Source organism: Acinonyx jubatus, chromosome B4, assembly GCF_027475565.1.
Source record: "Acinonyx jubatus isolate Ajub_Pintada_27869175 chromosome B4, VMU_Ajub_asm_v1.0, whole genome shotgun sequence".
Taxonomy (NCBI): Eukaryota; Metazoa; Chordata; class Mammalia; order Carnivora; family Felidae; genus Acinonyx; species Acinonyx jubatus.
This window is the reverse complement of record NC_069387.1, coordinates 78,375,684-78,394,481: the sequence shown is the minus strand read 5'-3', so window position 1 is coordinate 78,394,481 and position 18,798 is coordinate 78,375,684.

Sequence of the window (18,798 nt, the reverse complement as noted above, 5' to 3'; positions counted from 1 at the left end):
TTCCTGATATTCAAGCGGTTTGGGCTTACACAGTCTATTACTTTGGTTCTTCTTGCCTCTAAATGTTGTTTTTAACTCCAGTCTAAGGAGACAGGGGGGCAGATTTGAGTACATACTATGTGCCGAGAATGTTGTGTTCCTTACCCCGGCGCCAATTCTCACTGCAATCCCATGATGCCCCTAAAATTACTTCCCACATTTTACAGGTGAGTGAGTCCAGGTGAAGAGGCTACATGGTGAGGAACAGGGCTAGGATTCACACTCAGCCCAAGACCAGCTTAACCACTGTCCCCCACGACTTGGGAAGAAGTACTGAAAGAGACTGGGAACCAGCAAGGAATGCCTGAAGCTTCCCAGCAGGAAGGGAGAGGAAGAGACAGGCCAAACTTGAACTCTGGCTGGGCCGGAGGAGCCCCCAGGAAAGGGGGCGGGGGCAAAGCCCAGGGACCACACCTGAAACCGGGAGAAGAGCCAGTCGGAGAAAGAACGCGGGCAGAAACACAAGCAGAAACAGACCGAGGGGCAGGACTGGGACTGGGAGCCGGCAGAGCGCGGAAGGGCGGAGGAGAACACGGCGGGTGGGGGGGTCCAGGCGGGTGTAGACAGCCCCGAAGGGCAACGACGCGGTGGAACCGGGCTACGGGGTCTCCCACGCCAAGGAGGGAACGATAGCTGGGGCCTGGGGAGGAAAGATAAAGTCCAGGCGAAAAGTCTGAAAGCGGGAGGGCGGGAGAGACCCCGCGGAAGAGATATGGAGACTGCGGCAAAGAGAGGGATCGAGGGCCAGAGGCAGCGGCAGCGCGCGGAGAGGGGGAGCTGGAGTCCGCTGCAAAGAGTGGGAGAGGGAAAAGAGGGGAGGGGGGAGAAGGGAGGAACAGCTAGGCCCGAAAAAGAAAGCCGGGAGCTCGCACCGGCCGGCTGGCGTGGGGAGGGACCTTCATCTCAAGGACACTGAGAAAGGCAGATGGATGGCGGAGAAGTGGGGGAGCGGCGGCCCCCGCGGGGCGGGCACTGGCCCAGCCGCGCCGCCCCCCCACCGTGGCCGGCCCCGGCCCCCGACGCCCCGGCTCGGCGCCCCGCAGACCCCGAACGCGCCCCCGCCCCCGGCCCTGCCCGGTCCGCGCTCGGCGACGGCATGAAATTGGCTGCAGCCGTAATGAGTCCGCGCCGCGCGGAGGAGGCTGAGGGCCCGCCAGGGAGCCCTGCGCGCCTCGTTTAGCTTGTTTATTGTTCAGGCCTAATTAAAACGTTCCACCGCGCTGCGTTTACATCCGCCCCCCGCTAATGAATTCTCGGCCGCCGGGCGATTTCGGAAACTGCCGCGGGCCGGAAGGGGGGTGGAGGTGGCGGGACTGGGGAGGGTGCGAAGGAGGGGGCGCACACACCCCCTTCCGCGGCCTAAAGGAGCGATTAGGCATCCGGTGATTGGCTCCGAGGTCCGAGGGAGCGCCCCCAGCCCCATCGCCCCCAACCCTCGCAGGCGTTTGGAGGTGATGGAAGGCAGGGACGCAGGACTCGGAGGAGGGGTGCGGAGAGGGAGCTTAAGAGTGAATGTGCGTGTCCTTCTGTGAGTGGTAGGCCTATGGGTGCCTGAGAGCGTGTGCGCGTGTGGGTGCACCTGCTCAGAGGAGCGGCCTGTGCGTGTAGGGCTCTGCCTGCCTGTCAGCCCTCTAGCTCCGTGCGGGCTTCTCCCCCGCGGGAGGAATCTGTGCGTGGTTTACAATGTTTCTGGTCTCTCTGGGCGTAGCCGTTTGCCGTTTGCTGTTTACCTCCTTGTCACGACCTCAGCGAGGGCAGATGGAGCCAGTGGAGGGAGAGAGACAGACGGCGATGGTTGGGCAGCCAGGGCCTCCCTGCCGGCCCCACTCCTCTTACAGACACGGGCACACGCGCGCACACACGCACACACACACACACACATACACACACAAAAAACACACACTCGCACCCACGGTGCCCTCCACCGCATGCAGCCAAAGAAAATACATAAAAAGCAGCTGAGACACCTTTCACACATGACCACATGGAAACACACAAGCGAACAAACGCGCTCAGACATACCAACATGCCAATCACACGTACAGATGGAAAGACAAGAGCCTGGGGCACAAAGCCACTTGGCACAAAGCCACCCGGATGTACACCCAAACACACACACACACACACACACACACACACACACACACACACGGAAGACATGCGAAGTTAGTACACACTTCTCCGGACAATCGTGTGCACACACATCACTACCTACCACATGTCAGTGCACTCTCCACTGGGGCCCAATTCCTCTCCTAGAAAATTCAGATCACCCAACCTGGCCATCAAGATCTGCCCCTCCCCATTCCCGTTTATGCGGGTTCCCCAACCAAACTATCCCAGGCCAGCAAAGCTGTCTCCCACCTGGCTTATGGTTTGCTCATCCTGCTTCAAAAGCAACACAGAAAGGTTTTCTTCCTCATTTCCTACTCCATCTTATGCCCCGTTGGGGTTCTCCTTCTACAGCCCACTCATAACTCCCCTCCTCCAGGCAGCCTTTCCTGATGAACTGACTGGCTCTGATTCTGAATTTTAGTACTTTGCATTTGTTGATCTCTGCTGGGTGAGTATCACAAGGTTACTTTGCATCTAGTTGGCAGGGAGGGGGACTGTAAGCTCCCCAAGGGCAGGACATTTAACCAAGAATTTCTGGCAAATGCCAGGCCTCACTCTTCCAGTACCAGGCCTCAAAAGCTCGTGGGAGAACTACTACCTGGTTTTAACGAACAGACAGAAAAATTAAATTGGGGCTCCAGCAGCCAATCAGAATGTCTCCTGTCGTGTCCTGCAAGCTTCTCCTTCCGAATGGCCTTCCAGAGCCATGGAAGAGGGCACATCCTTCACTGCGTCCTCGCACATTCACTTTGTTTTTAACTGGAAATACATCTTCCCAGCTGGGCCCCTCCCTCATTCTCCAGCCTCAGAGAAAACGTGGCAATTTTCAAAAATTAGATCCACCCTAAAGGATAAAAATTGGCCTCTGGTGAGGATGCTCAGAGCTGTACTGCAGGCTGTAAAGGCGATCCCCAAGGAGGAATGCCCGGAATGACCCAGGCACCTGCAGCAGCAGTTGAAAGTGCTACTTTGAAGAAGGTGGCATGCATTGGAATAGGTTCATTGTACTTAAAAAAGAGAAAGAAGGTGGCCCTAAAAAAAAAAACACTCTTTGATCCCCTCCCCACCTCACCATAGGGTTGTTTCATCCCAGCTCAACCTCTCTGGGGAGATAGGTGTCCTGCTTGCTTCCTTGTGCCCTGTTCCCTTACTCTGCTTTCTCAACAGCCCTGTGTCTCTCCATGCCCTTCTCTCCCTCCTGCAGTGAGAGGCGCCCTCCCTCTCCCTGTCCTTCACCCACATCTGCCTCCATCCTATCTCTTTCTCGACCTCGGTCTTTCTCTGTCTTCTGTCCATTTCTCTACTCCCTTTTTTGCTCTCAGTTTCTCTCCGTCTGATTTTGGTCGGGGCTCTGCCACTTCTTTCCCAGCTCAGTCTTTCTCTAACTGGCATCTTGTTTCTCTGTTCTTCCCCCTCTCCCTCCCCTGCTCAGAGCAGTCCTGCAGAGGGAGGCGTGTGGGGTCTCCTTCAGCACCAGAGGACTCTGGTTCTGAATAGAGTTCTGAACCGCCATGTTCCTCACACACACACACACACACACACACACACACACACGAACCTCTCCTCCCACCAGAGTCCCAGGTCCTAAGAGGCCAGCAGAAATCCCTGACTCAGAGTCTCCCTCCTACTCTCCGAAATTTCTACCTGCCCCTTCTCACTGCGTCAGCCTCGGGCCCCCATCACCTCCTTTCCCTTCTCTATCTCCTCTCCCTCCCTCTCTGTGTGCACTTGTCTCTGGATCTTCTCAGCCCTGTCCTCGTGTCCATGCATCTGTCTCAGGCTCTGGGCCCATGGCTTTCAGAACCCCCGAGCCTGGGTCCAACTCACGTCTCTGAGTCTGTGTCTGCCTCTATCTCTATCCTCTGGGTGTCTCCTTGTGTCTGTCTGTCTCGGGTCTTTCTGCTCTCTGGAAGCTCCTCTCTTTCCTCTCTCCTCTCTCTGGGTCTGTCTCCCGGTCTCTCTGTCTCTGTTCACTCTGTCTCTTTGACTGCAGGATGCTCTGACGGGCTCTGCCTTCTTGGTCCCACTCTATCGGTCTCGGTTGGCATTTACTGGGCCTTTCCGTCCCTGTCTGTGTGTCCGTCTCCCCCCTTCCCCGCCTCGCAGCGTCGCTGCCCGGCAGTTACGGGGGGCGAGCCGGCGCGGAGGCCTGGGAGAGGACTCGGCGGGCGGCCCTTTGTGTGGAAGATTGACGGCTCGCCGCGCAGCCTCCGCAACGCTGATTAGGATGCAGCGCGGGCTCCGACTGCAGCATTCTGCTCCTCACCGAACATTCTCCACGACTCCAGATACTGATCCCCTCCCTTCCTGCGACGCCGGCCGCTCAGGTCCTGAGGTTTACCCTTCCCCCTCCCCAGTTCGTCCCCTGAAAGCCACTGGAAATTCTGGGAGGGCCCTCTAAGTCCCACACACACATACACACACACTCTTTCAGGTATTTCCGCGTGTCCAACCTTCCATGAGATAGGGAGTGAGGAAAGGCAGGGGGCCGACTGGAGGTGCTTTGCCGGAGGGGGCGGGGGTGTGCAGGACAGAGCTGAGCCCCCTACATCTACGCGGAGACCCGCCCAGCAGCTCCTTGCACCCCTCAGGCACGCCTAGAGCAACAAGTCCAGGGAGGGCCTACGCAGGCCCTCAAATACAGGAAGGAGAACAGGAAATATGCGTGCCCTCTTTTATCCGCTCATGGCACCTATAACCCTCCCTTTTGAATAGGAAGCTCTCAACAGAATCATTGGCTCGTGTTTCACCAGTTCTCCCACAATTCGGGCCTCAATCAGTGGAATCCAATTCCCTTAAATGTCCCCTCCCACCCCCCCCCACCCCCACACACACACCCTCACCCCTAGCAACTCAGTGTCTGCCCCCAGGACAGTTTCCTTCCAAGCACCCCAGTGATCACCAGACCCCAGCTCAAATCTCACTCATTCCAACCACTCCTCCTCCATCATTTACCCGGTGTCCCTCCCTCCTGCTCTCCCCCCCCCTCCCCGCCCACCCCAGTGCAACTTGGCCCACTGGGTTTCTCCCCAAAGACAGGCAGTCACTAATGAGCGTCGAGTAGTAGAAGGGGAGGGCCAAGGGCAGCCTGGTGGGTGGGAGGGGATTCCAAAGCTAGCAAATAACGAGTCCTGTCAGCATCTGTCAAATACGCCATCTCCCTCCATCATCCCTGTCTCTTGCCTCCTGGCTCCTGCCAATCCATCTCCCTGCTGACGCTGACGGACTGAGCTCAGGTGCAAATTCGCGGAAGCCTCAATGCAATATGCCTGGTCTGCTCCAGAACCATTTTCTCCGGGAATGTCACTAGCCCCTGCCATCTTTCTTTGAAAATTCCCGACGACCCTGGAAAGCTGGGGTTGTAGATAGAACCCAAGGAGGAAGAGAAATTGCTCTCTCCGCTCAGTTACTTGACCTCAGCCCCTTGTCTGCACTGCACCTCCCCAACAGCAGAACTTAAAACTTCAGGCAATGGAAAAGAGGGTTAAATCTCAGGGAGACTTTTCCAGCCTTAAGGAGATCGTGAGTACCTCCAGAAACCAGGGGAGATGGGGGAAAAAGTTGGGGTTGGACGACCAAAGATCGCTTCTTGTAATATACGCAATTTCCACCAGGGGGCGGGGGACGCAGCCCTGCGGACTTGAGAGGAACCTTCTCGGCAGCGACCTGCGAAGGGCTCCGCGGCCACAAGAGGGCGGCAGAGAACGGCTCTCCCTGCAGAGCCAGCGCTGGGCCCTGGGTGCTGAGATAGGGCTGAACTGCCCAAGTTGAGGGAGTCTTTGCCTCCAGCAAGAACCGATGAACTTCGGGATTGAGGAAATCCCTTCTGCATCCCTTTGCACTGGAATCCTTTATTCTCTTTGGCCCCTGAAGTGCCATCACCCGCTCAAGCCCCCTTCCCTTTAATGGTCCCCCAGCACTGGGGCTGCTGGCACAGTGGCTTTCCTTCATGGTTGCACAGCAGATGACTTCCCAGCTCAGAGAGATGTTGCTTCGCAGGGTCCCAGCTGATAACTAGAGCCAGAACTGGAACCTAAGTTTTCTTGATCCCCTGTTCAGGGGTCTTCCCATTTGTGCTGACCACTGCTCCTGAAAGGAAAGCATACTGGGGGTGCCTGGCTGACTCAATCAGTTAAGCGTCTGCCTCCCCATCTCAGTTCAGGTCTTGATCTAAGGGTCTTGTTCTCAGGGTCATGAGTTCAAGCCCCATATCGGGCTCCACACTCAGTGTGAAGCCTACTTTAAAAAAAAAGAAAAGAAAAGAAAGAAAGAAAAGGCAAGCATACTTTATAGGCCCCAGTGGGAAGCCAGCTCACAACCCTTGGTTTAAACACTGATGTCAAGGGGCACCTGGGTGCCTCAGTCAGTTAAGTGTCCAGCTCTTGGTCTGGGCTCAGGTCATGATCTCACAGTTCATGAGTTCAAGTCCTGCAGTGTCAGTACAGAGCCTGCTTGGAATTCTCTCTCCCTCTCTCTCTGTGCCTCTCCCACTCACGCTCCCTCTCTATCTCAAAAATAAATAAATAAATAAATAAATAAATAAATAAATAAATAAATAAATACAGTTAAAAGGGGGGGGAATTAAAAATAAGAAACCAATGTCAAAGCTAACCCCTTCCCCATGGGATGTATGTTTATATACATAACGGGTGCATATGTATATAAACTCTGTTAACCACAGAGCACGGAGATCTATGCCGTAAATACCTTATAGCACACCCCCTCATCCTTGGCACACACACCCCTCTGCCCCTCAGAGCACACACAGCCCCTGCCCCTCTCTTCCTACATCCTGAACTGCAAGAGGAACTTCTCTTCATTCCTATTTTGCACTTTTCCCTGTGTTTGCAGAGGCTCCTCAAAACAGCAGACAGGGAAGCACCCTCCCCATTGTCATCTTGGTCCCTCCTGCCACAGCGCTGTACTCATGGAGGCGAGGGGCCACCCGGGGTCCCCAAATCTCTCTCCTCAGGGATCCCCTCTCTCAGGCCCTTCACTACTCCTCACCTCTCCTGTCCTCTGCTGACCCTTATATTCCTCTTCCATATCCTTCTTGCTATGCTGGCTCTCCTTTAACTTTAGGCTCTGTCCTGTTCTCTTTACCTCCAGTCTTCTGGCTAGCCCTTACTTCTTCCACTCTCCTTGCAGCTAAAGAGTTGACGAAGGTGATAGTGACTGGATTAAATTCATTGATTCAGAAGAATGGAGCCAGTTGGGGGGGGGGGGTGCAGTAGAGGATGCACACGTCCAACTTGTGAGCTGATGGGTTGCATGTGTGCATACAGATGTGCTACACCTCCCCCCCAACACATGAACTCCATGCCATTCCCCAAACCAGGACTCTGTCCTTATAAAACAAGACCAAAAAAGCGGGCAAGCCTCTTATCCCAACTTTCATCCCATAGGGAAAAGACAAAACCCGCCCCTCTTCCTTCCCTCTCCCCCATGTGCCTCCTTGTCCACTCTGGCTTTTGCAATTTCCCCCTAGACCCTCTGGGCGCAGTCCCCACACACCTTCCCCAGAACGGAAGAGACACCAGACAGAGCCTCCTCCCTGCGAAGGACTGAGATAAACGCCAATCACGTTGGGGCCTCTCACGGTGCCCATTCTGCTATGAATTCCCAAGGTCAAAACCATTCTGGTGTTATTAAAAACATAAATGTTGCATACCAGGCAGCAGGGGAAAAAATTATAAGGCAGCCAGACGAGAGGGAGACGGAGGGGCCGGTAATTGTCTTCGTCTTCCCAGAGTCAAGCTCCACGGGGCTGGAGCCGCACACAGAACATTGCTTTTTAATTTAACTCAGTAAGGTCAGCGGCAGCAAATGAGGCAGGGGAGGAATGGCGCCTCAGAGGGAGGGCGCCAGGGCACAGCCCCCACCCCGAGCCCGCAGAACCAGGGCTCCAGGCCAAGATCTCCAAGCAGTGACAGAGGAAACAGAGGGGAGATGGCAGGGAGGATTTGGAGACTCTGAGCCCACCAAAAATTGGTGCCGGAGTGGGGGTAGGGAGGTGAAGGAGGAGGTGTCACTGTGAGGGCTTCTGAGGGACTAGGATTTGGGTGGCGGGAAAGAAAAAGGCTTCCAAGGGACTCTAGGTAAGGCTGATGAAGACAAACATTGCCCCCTATCTTCCCTCCCCACGATACCCACTGTACAGAAGAGAGTAACGAGGGCCATGTTTGGAACTCAGAGCCTCACCTTTCCCCCAGCACCTGTGCATCCTGAAGCCCAAGCAGAGATTCTCCAGTGACGTGAACCACTCTGTCCCACCTCTTTCATCTCCAAGGATCCAGGGGGGCAGGGGAGAGGAGGATGGAGGAGAAACTGAGGCAGAACTACCCTCCCTCAGAACCTTCCTCGGGTTCCTTTCTCTGGACCATCTTCCCATCCGCCGTGCTTCTAGCTATGTGGTGGTTCTCTCCATTTCCAGGGCTACAGGAAGGACTGCAGTTAGACCAGAGAAGGGACTTCCCAGATTAGCATCTTGGCCATAACCACACACAGACTGGAGTAGGCAAGGCTAAGGAACCTGAGCTTCTCTGAATAGGCCCAATGAGCTGAACATGAAGATATCAGTGAAGTTGGAGAGGGTGGGGCTACTCACTAAGAATGGGGGAGGGGGGTCTTTGAAAGATCTGGGCAATTGTCAGAAGCAGTGGCATCCAAATACAATTGGGGGGTGTGTGCCTAGTTGGCTCAGTTGGTTAAGCATCTGACTCTTGATTTGGGCTCAGGTCACGATCTCACAGTCATGAAACTGATGCCTGCATGGGGCTCTGCGCTGAGCTCTTGGAGACTGCTTAATATTCTCTCTCCCTTGGGGCGCCTGGGTGGCTCAGTCAGTTGAGCGTCTGACTTCAAACTCAGGTCATGATCTCACAGCTCGTGGGTTTGAGCCCCGCATCAGGCTCTGTGCTGACAGCTCGGAGCCTGGAGCCCGCTTCGGATTCTGTGTCTCCCTCTCTCTGCCCACCCCCACTCACATTCTATCTCTCTCAAAAATAAACATTAAAAAATTAAAAAAAAAAAAAAAGATTCTCTGCTCCTCCCCTCTCAAAAAACAAAACAACAACAAAAAAGACAATGTGGGATTTATTGGGAAGTTCTGCAGGTCAGATATCAACTCCTGCTTTAGTTTCAGACTGTCTCCCTTTTAGGGTTCTTTTGGGGAGGGAGAATTTGAATTGTAGGTTTGAGACTTGAGGACAGAGTTTCAATTATCCCTCTCCATCTAGATGTGTCCTTGCTACTTGGCTTTCCTCCCAGGTTTCTACTCCCCTGTCAGTTAGGAATGGAAAGGCTCTCTGAGTAAAACTCCAATGTCAATTAGGAATTCTGAGATCCGCTACCCTGTAATGCACACCCCTACCCGCATCCCCCTCTCCAGCAGGACCCCCAACCCTGCAGTTCACAATATGGTCACAAGGTGGCAGCCGATGCATCGATTGGTCCCTAGCTAGGCCTGGCGCCTCTCCAGAGCCAGGACCCTCTCCTCCAACAGACCTCCACCCACCCACCCTCCTCCCCAAGCAGCATGCCAATCCCAAGGGTCTCAGAGAAGGAAGAGCTTGCTGAAAGAATTCAGGCTTTGCGGATAGGTGGGCTGGGTGAGGATGGAGTGGAGGAAGGAAAGGGGGAATGGAAGAGAAGACAGAAAACAGGTGTGAGGCGACCCAGTGAGGAAGTAGGTTCTCAGGTGCCCTGTGAAGCCCAAGTCGAGAAATCACAGTGGGCCTGCGTGCCGCTCCCCACACCAGGCCCTGCATCCCAGGGCTCCAGGGCAGGAGTCTCCAGGAGTCTGTTAACTGGATCAGAGGCAACCAGGAAAAGGAGGAGGCTGAGGAGCTGGAGGTGAGGCCTGAACCAGAATAAAACTCTAGGATACAGACAGGGGAGGATCCTCACTGCTATCTCTCTCCTCAGGATGAGACCCAGTTGGACACCATTATCTCTGCTGCCCCCAGAACACAGAAAAGAGGGAAGGGTTTAGTCGACTCTCCACTGCAGTTCTGACCCTCCTGGTGCCTGGAGAAGGGTCCTGGGAAGGAGGAGAAAACCCAGCCCTGCCCAAGGAGAGGCACAGGTCCCTGTTTGTGGGAGCAGGGAAGGTCAGAGGAGGGAGCAGGGGCAAGGCACACAGCCAGGAAAGAGAAGAGAGGAGAAAAGGGAAAGGCCCGCAGGTATGTTGGCAGTGGTCTAAAAAGAAAAGATTTGGGATCCAGAAGCAGGAGAAATAATCGAGGAAAACTTGCCAGAGGAGGAGAATATGGGGCGATTTTGCAAAGGGCTGAGAGGCTGGTCTGCAGGAAGAGGAGGAAAGAGGAGGCTCAGACTGGGGACAGACCTTGAGGCTAGGAGCCAGGTGAGGAGGGCTGAATCCTGGGGTGGCTGCCTGGCTGGAGCTAAGAGAGTAGATCCAAGGAGCCTGTGCAGGGAGGGCAAGAAGGAGAAGGAACAGGTGTCAGTGGGCCGGAGGCCTTGAAGCCCACCCAGTTGGGAAGACTGGAAAGGAGTCACTCTAGGCTTAAGCAACAGGAAGGGGGCGGCACCCCAGTCTAGCTGAAGTCCTCCTCCCTTTTTCGCCATCCCATAAAGCCAAAGGAATAGGAACAGAGTCTAGGGTCCTCCAACCGGGGCACAAGAGGGACTCCTAGACCAGGAGTCAGGGGCCTGCCTCAGGGCCCCAAAGGTAGCTGTCACGAAACAGTGGACACTGAGCATTCCACCTTGAGGGCCTCTGGCTCCTGTCTGTAAAGTAAGAGTGCTGCAGCTGGTGATCTCTGAGCTCCCTTCTCCGAAACTGCCCTGTTGATCATGCCCTCCTGCCTAGGAATGGTCCGACCCATCTGGGACCCGCCAGGCTTTAGCCTCATCCTCTCAGTGTCCCTATACTCTGGACCCACCTTCCTATCCAGAAGAAACCACTTCCATGCTTGGTGCTGGGTTCCCCCTTGACAAACTCAGCCTGGGCTTATTTGGCACAAAGTGTGACGAGAGGACTTGAGGTTAGACTCAGTGAGAACTTCCCGGCACAAGGGGTCTGAAAGCTCGTGTGAAATTCAGTAAGAATGCATACATGGCCTTACTAGAGGCCTCCAAGACACAAGAACTGGTTTGGGACCTGTCTAGCACGGACTAGAGAGAAGTTTTCACGGTGACTCAGGTCATCCCAGAGTCCGAAGGTGGCACACAAAAACTTCTGGGGGCACTATTGACCTAAGGCAGAATGGATGGAGCCTACAGTTAGTCCTGCACTCTCCATGGTCCGGGCACTCTCTCACCCTGGCACCACCTCGTTATGGCCCTCTCTGGTCAGAGCAGGGCCTCTAAGCACTTCCGATGCAAGCCTTGAGGACTCAGGACTCAGTCTCCACCCAGCCTCAGGCCCAGGATCCTGACACCGTCCCCCTGTGCCTGGCAGGGCAGAGACACCCATAGCTTAGGCTACCCAATCCCCTACACCCCCAGCACAGACAGCCCTCCTCTTCTGGCCTCCCACCTCACCCCACTTCCCACGGCCTAAAACCTGCTAGAAATGTGGACAAACCAAATCAAAGACATCTTCAGCTATGAATCTTCAGGCTTCCCTGGGACAGCACACACACACACACACACCTGCACACATGCAGATACACACAGATGTTCACACTCATACATAGACACAGACACATACTCTCGAAATACATGTACGTACACGCCCATGGGTCACAAACATGCTCGCATGTATGCAACCCAAAGTCACAGACTCATACATTTACCGATAGGCATACACGCACAAACTTACACATACTCATACACTCATCAAACACTCTTGTGCACATGTACACACATGATGCTGTTTCTCTCTTCTAAGGATCCAGAGCCCAGTCCCCCACGCCCAGGCCTGAAGGTGAGACAGACACTTGAGAGAGTAAGACCTTCTGTCCCCTGGTGTGGTGGAAAGAGTAAGAACTGAGTTCATATCATGCCTTTGCCTCTTAATATATTAGCTGTGTTACCGTGAGCGCTTTATGCAACCTCTCTGAACCTCGGTTTCATCACCTGTAAGGTGGAGTTAATAAAATTTACCCAATAATTCCGTGGGACTAAAAGACAGGGAAAGCTTCCATCAGCAATGTGTCCCCGTGGAAAGCCACCCCATCCCTTTTCCCAGCCCCTGTGGTGAGTACCTCCCCAACACCCTCCCAATACCACTGTCGCTGAAAGGGAAACCCAGTCTCCTTCCGCCTCAGACCCCCCAGGTGCGCACACCTCGGGAAACTTGATCTCCGACTTGGCCGGCTCCATCCGACTCCCCTGCCCCCACCCCAGCCCCCGCCCCTCCTGGTCCATCATGCCTCTCGCCCGTTTGCAGGTCGCGTTTTCCGTAATAACCTTTAATGCGGCTGGCCACGGCCCAAATGTTCGCGATGGAGCGCTGGGCCCCGCGCATCAGATGGACGATGAAGTGTTAATCATCCCCCAGGGAGCCGTCCCGCGGAAAGTCGTCATTAATTTCTCTGAATTACACCAATTCCGAGACATTCTTTATGGACAGACAGTGCGGGAGACAGTTATATGACAGGACTTGCTGTGCTAAGCAGATGTGGGAGAGATTGCGTCGCCCCATGAATACTAAACAATCGCTCGGAAGAAACCCCACTAGCTTCTGCGCTCAGAGCTGGGAAGCGGCCCAGCCTGCCCCCACCCCCATGGGCACACCCTGCAGGTGCCTTGGGCTGCTGGGGGAGGGGTCGCACCTCTGCCTCCGCGGCTCAGGTGGTCTCCTCGGCTCTCCTCCAGAGTCAGGCCCCAACCTGGGTGCGAAGTGGCTCTGGAGGTCTTACAAACACCCACCACACCCACAAACACCCTTGCTTCCCCTGCCACAACCTTTACTCCCTACATTCCTCCCGGGCTCTGACCTGCCTCGTGACTGCTGTCTGTCTTCCCCTTCTCTCGCTCAGATCCTCCTCCAGCCCTCGTTCCAGACAACCCACCACCCTGACCATCTCTGAGTTTCCATCTGGCATTGCCCCATCCTGATTCCTCCACCACCCCCATCTCTCTGACCCCCTCCGCTGCCCACCTCCCACTCTGTCCCCTCCCACCTTGACAACCCGACACCCCATCCGGGCTGCCTCCCTCCCCTCCTGGCTCATCTCCCCAGACAACCTCCCCCCCCCACCCCCACCCCGCAGCGGGCTCCACTTTCCCATGTCTCCATCTCTCCAACCTGCTGCATCCTACCACGTTGCCCCATTTCAAGTCATCTGTACATCTGCTTTCACACCTCTGCCCGCTCCCCTTCAGAATCCGGGAAGGAAGAGCGGGGTTCAGAGCCGAATGAAAGGAAGTTTGCCCCCTTGTCTCCCCTCATGCCCTCTGCCTGCCCTCCCTGCCCCCTTCCTTCCGGCAGACCCGGACGGGTGTTAACGAGAACTGAAGAGACCTCTCCTCATCAGCAAAGTGATGGGCGGGGGTGCGCGGAGGAACTGGGCGACTAGGGGGGAAACCTTCGAGGCCAGTCAGTCACACCTGGGGGAAGCCCCGCCCACCGAGGCGAGCCCCGCCCCCTCCTGAGCGGCCTCGGGGGCGGGGCCTGGCCAGCCCACAGCTCCGCCCTGCCCCGGACCCCTGGCGGCCTCTGGGCCTCGGTGGGACCTCGGCGGGCCTGGTTACTCCGGCACTCCAAAGCCACCCCCTCCCAGGAGAGGACAGAGGCTACTAGTGACTGTTGCCCATCGGGTCGTCCCACCACCGCCGCCTCCACTCCGGCTGGAGGGAAGGCTCCCCCTCGGCTCCTAGCGCGGGTTTGGGGGAGAGAAAGGAGAGTGCGCAGCCTCTGCGTCTTTGCTCCTCGCAGATAATTTATGTCTGAGAGCCGAGCAGATGGCGGGTAATTTAGCAATTACCGTGTGCAGGAACGGGACTCGCGCCTCCACATGGAAGCCAAAGATTCCCCGCCGCAGTCTCATCTTCTGCTCGGCCTGTTTCCTCTGTTTTGTCTCCCCTTCCCCCACCCCACCTTGCCGAATCCCGACCCTCGAGGGGAGAGGCCCTCCCTCTGTGGGTGCCTTTTCATCCTGATCCCTCCGTGTAGGAGGCACAGGATTTGTGCTGCAGAAAAATAGCACGGGCTGCTCGCTCACGGGCAGTTCTTCCTCTTCCCTCGCTTGAATCTTTCTTGCTGCTATAAGCCATCATACTGTCCGGGGAAATCGTGGGGTCCTCCCCCAACCCTCCCATTCCTCCCCCTCCGCCCACCACTTGTTCGCGTTCTCAAGGTATGTCCCGAATATCTAGGTTCCTTCCGGGTCCCAGGCTTCCGAGGAGGCTTCTGGGCTCCAAGATCGACCCAGGGGCTGAAGGAGTCTGAGGAAAGCCGTGATTGTTGAGGTGAGAATGGCCAAAGAGCACTTTGGAGCTCTGTGCATACAGTGAGCGTCACATGGCCGGTGGGGAAGCTGGGTTCAGCGAGGTGAGCCAGGGTAGAGGGGACAGGAATAAGGCTGGATCCATCTGAAATGTCTGTTCCCCATTCTCTTCCCTTCCCCTTCCGGGCCACCTGGAGAGAATACGCTCTAACACAGGCCCTGAGCCTGGAGTCCTCCCTAAGCTGAGCGGGGTGTCCTCCCCTCCATCCACCTCCACCCAGCCCAGCTCAGGACACCCACCACCAAGAGCCCAGGCCACACTGTACCCTGCGGCACACGCATACCCTCTCTTCGGTCAGGGCTCCCAGATCTCTGACCGCTAACCTTGCACACCAACCTGAACGCCCCCATTCTGGCAGAATCTTAAGTGACCTCTGGCCTCTGAAGAGCTCGGTTCTTGGGCTCTGAGACACCCCCACTACCACCTCCCCCAGATCCTCCTCATTCCTCGACACCAGAGGAGAACTAATTAATTAGCGTGTGCAACCAGCCATAGGCACGATCTCGTTACTCACCGCAGGGACCCGCTGTTAACACACCAGACCCCCGGGGACGCGGGCACACACCAATTACACAGCCAGCAGCTCGGCTAATCACCGCTCCTGGTGACACTGTGGCTCACAGAGGAATCCCCAGCTTCCCTCTCCCCATCCCCCCACCCCAGCCCCCACACTCCTGCCTCATAGACCGGGATGCTGAGAGGGAGGAGGTGAAAACTGGTTAGGGAAAAGTTGAAACTTGCTGCGAAACAGGAGGCCAGCCGTAGAGGAGCTAAGGGGAGAGTGGGAATGAAAAGTTAGGAAGAAAAGAGGATTTGCCTACCAATCACTCTGGGCTGTAAACAGCCCTTCTGAAATTAGCCACTGCGGCAAGAGGGAGCACTGGTTAGACCATGAGAAGGACTTTCCTGAGGTGTTGCTACTGTAGGGTTGGGCTGGGAGAGAGCAGCCTTTCTCCTTATAACCAAGAGGCAAGAGAAGATGGCCGCTGGGGTGAGGGAGGAAGGGAGAAAGGGGTGGTTCCAGGAACTCAGGTATCTGGCTCCATCCTGTCCCCCAGCTGCAGTTCAAGGGTACAAAGAGGAGGCAGCCTCACTGTAGACACAGATAGACAGCTTTCCCCCCACACACGTCCCATTGACTTTGCCATTCTGCTGTCACTCCACGGCTTCTCCGAGATTTAACATATTGACTCTCCGAGCTGCAGAAAATTGAATTTTCTTCATTACGACTGTCTCCCGACAAAAGCAGCTCATAAATTCTCCATCTTTTTCAGACCTCCCGCCCCCTCACCACCCAACATTTCTCCGGGGGGATTCACATGCTTGAACATACAAGTCACATGTCAAGGCAAGGCATGACCGGCACCCCCTACGGACATACCACTCAGGAAGACCACCCCTCACTGCTCGTGCACTGATGCGGTCAACTCCTGGACTGGGCCGCTGCTCTCCTGGAGGAGGGCACACGTCTTCGCAGCCGGGGCCCACGTGTCTAGTGCTCGGGTGCCCCATAGAGCAGATACAGGGGTCCCTGCCGTGGGACTGAAAGGTCCCATGCCTCAGCCATGCTTATGCTCCTGTGCCCTGAGTCTCACGGCTGTCACGCCCACACAGGACACATTCAGATGGCCTGACCGGCAGTATTCACTCCAGGCCTACTAGGCACTGCGGGGCGGGGGGGGGGGGGGGGGGGGGGGGGGTGGAGAGGGGGGTACAGCTAAGGCCCCTCCCCCACGGTCTCGGCGCCCCGCCCACACTCCCACCTGGGGATTCAACCACAGTAGGAAACGTGCACAAGTCCGCAGGCTTTGCACATGCATGGAGGCAGAGGAAGAAACATCCCTTAGGATCTAGTAGGGGGTCTTCCTGCCTTCACACCATCGCAACCACTGCTGCCTCCTCCCAACACTGCCGGAGCCCCAGTGCACGCTGAGGTGCTCCTCCTCCATGGACGATAGCCTCATGCCTCAGCAGTCCTCCCCAAGGCACGGGCACCCCTTTCCAGCATCCAGGGGTTGGTGTGGGCATTGATTTCCCTCGCAGGAGCATACTCCCTTCATGTGACTCTCCACCACTTTGGCCTCGGGAACAGAACTGGAGGGAGGGCAGAACCTAGTAGAAGTTCTTTTTAATACCTGTGCCAGCCTGGCAGCTGAGGCTATAATGGATGGGCAAGAGGCCAGTCTGATGGCCAGCACCATGTGGCTTGTGCCCAGGGCCAGATTGGGGCGGGAAGTAGTGGGCCAGTTGCCCAGACACTCCACCCTCCAAAATGCCATGCAATCTGTGAGTGGAAAGAGACAGAAAGAAGGTCTCAGATAGATAAAGACAAGGACATCCCCTGAGACCAGACTAAGCTAATCTCTGTCCCCATCTTGGCCCCTCAACAGCCACTCCCTCCACAACTCTGACCCAGATACAAAGGGAAGTCACCCAGTACTGACAGGAGGAAGCCAACCCATTGTTTCTTTTTGAGTATAACCAACCCAGGGGCACCTGGGTGGCTCAGTCAGTTGGACTTGGGACTCTTGATTTTGGCTCAGGTCATGATCTCTTAGTTTGCGAGATGGAGACCTAGTTGGGCCCTGTGCTGGCAGCACAGAGCCTGCTTAGGATTCTCTCTCTCCCTTTCTCTCTGCCCCTTCCCTGCTCATGCTCTCTGTCTCAAAATAAATAAACTTAAAAAAAAAACTTCTATATTAAACTTCTATATTAAAAACTTCTATATTAAACTTCTATATTAAAACAACAGGAACTAAGAGGTTTGGGGTATAACTAGAAAAGAGGAGAAAGATGATTCTTCAGTTAGGAGAAGGGCTGAGACTTGGGGGGGGGGCGGGGTTCCACGCATCTTTATGTGTGCTAATTAGAGTGCAAATGTTATGCACAATGCAAATGAACATCTATTGTCTTTACAATCCCAACCTGCTCCTGATGGTATTTACACACACACACACACACACACACACACACACACACACACACACAGTCTTTACATATCTTACCTATGTTTGGCTCCTCTGTTTTTCCCAGCACCTAAATTTCTGAACCACCCTTCATTTTCTTTAGGACCAAGTTTGGAGCTACAGAAAGATGGCTGGAGGGGGGCACCTGGCTGGCTCAGTCAGTAGAGCATGAGACTCTTAATCTCAGGGTCATGAGTTCAAGCACTATGTTGGGTGTGGAGCCTACTTAAAATTTAACTTAAATTTAAAGTAAAAAAAAAAAAGAAAAAGAGGGAGGGGAGGGTGGGTAATGGGTATTGAGGAGGGCACCTTTTGGGATGAGCACTGGGTGTTGTATGGAAACCAATTTGACAATAAACTTCATATATTGAAAAAAAAGAAAGAAAGAAAGAAAAAAGAAAAAGAAAGATGGCTGGAAGGCTGAGCTCCAAGGTACAAGGAATGGCTTTCTGAAGACCAGGAAGTACCTCAGACCTTCTGTATCCAGAAGTACAGGGTGTGGGGACGGTGAGGGAGAGGAAGGCAGGACCTTTTGACTTGTGCAGTCATTTTGATGCCTGTGGATGTGTGACCCTTAAAAAGTTCAACTTTTAGCTTTTGAAGCAAATTGTCATTTAAGTCACTTAATACCTGCGCCGGAGTCCCTTGTCCCATCTCTACCCCGGGGAGAAGGAAGAGTCACGGCTGATCCCAGGTTCCTGACTACGCTGACAGTGTTTTGTCCTTGAGATGGGGACCTTGGTGGGAGGTTTTAGGGTGGCTCTGGGTGGGATTGGGATGGGGCAGGTTGGTCCTCTACTTCTGGATACAGGAGGTCTGAAGTACTTCTGGTCTTTAAATTAAATTAAATATTTCTGAACCTTGGTTTCTTCAATGATTTAAATCACATAGTAATAATATGTATTACTATTATTACAATACCACTTCATTGGATTGGTCGTGAGGATCAAAGGAGTCCAAGAATAAAAGCCTTTGGTAGCACAGAGCTGCAAATGTCATTGGCTATTATTCCAACAGGTGACACATAATGCTTATTTAAAAATCTGTTGAATACAGGCGCCTGGCTGGCTCAGTCAGTAGAGCATGCGACTCTTGATCTCAGGGTGGTGAGTTCGAGCCCCACACTGGGCGTGGAGCATACTTAAAAAATAAATAATAAAGAAATAAAGATAATAAAATTAAAAAATTAAGGGGCACCTGGGTGGCTCAGTCAGTTAAAGGCTCAACTCTTGATGTGGGCTCAGGTCTCTTGCGAATC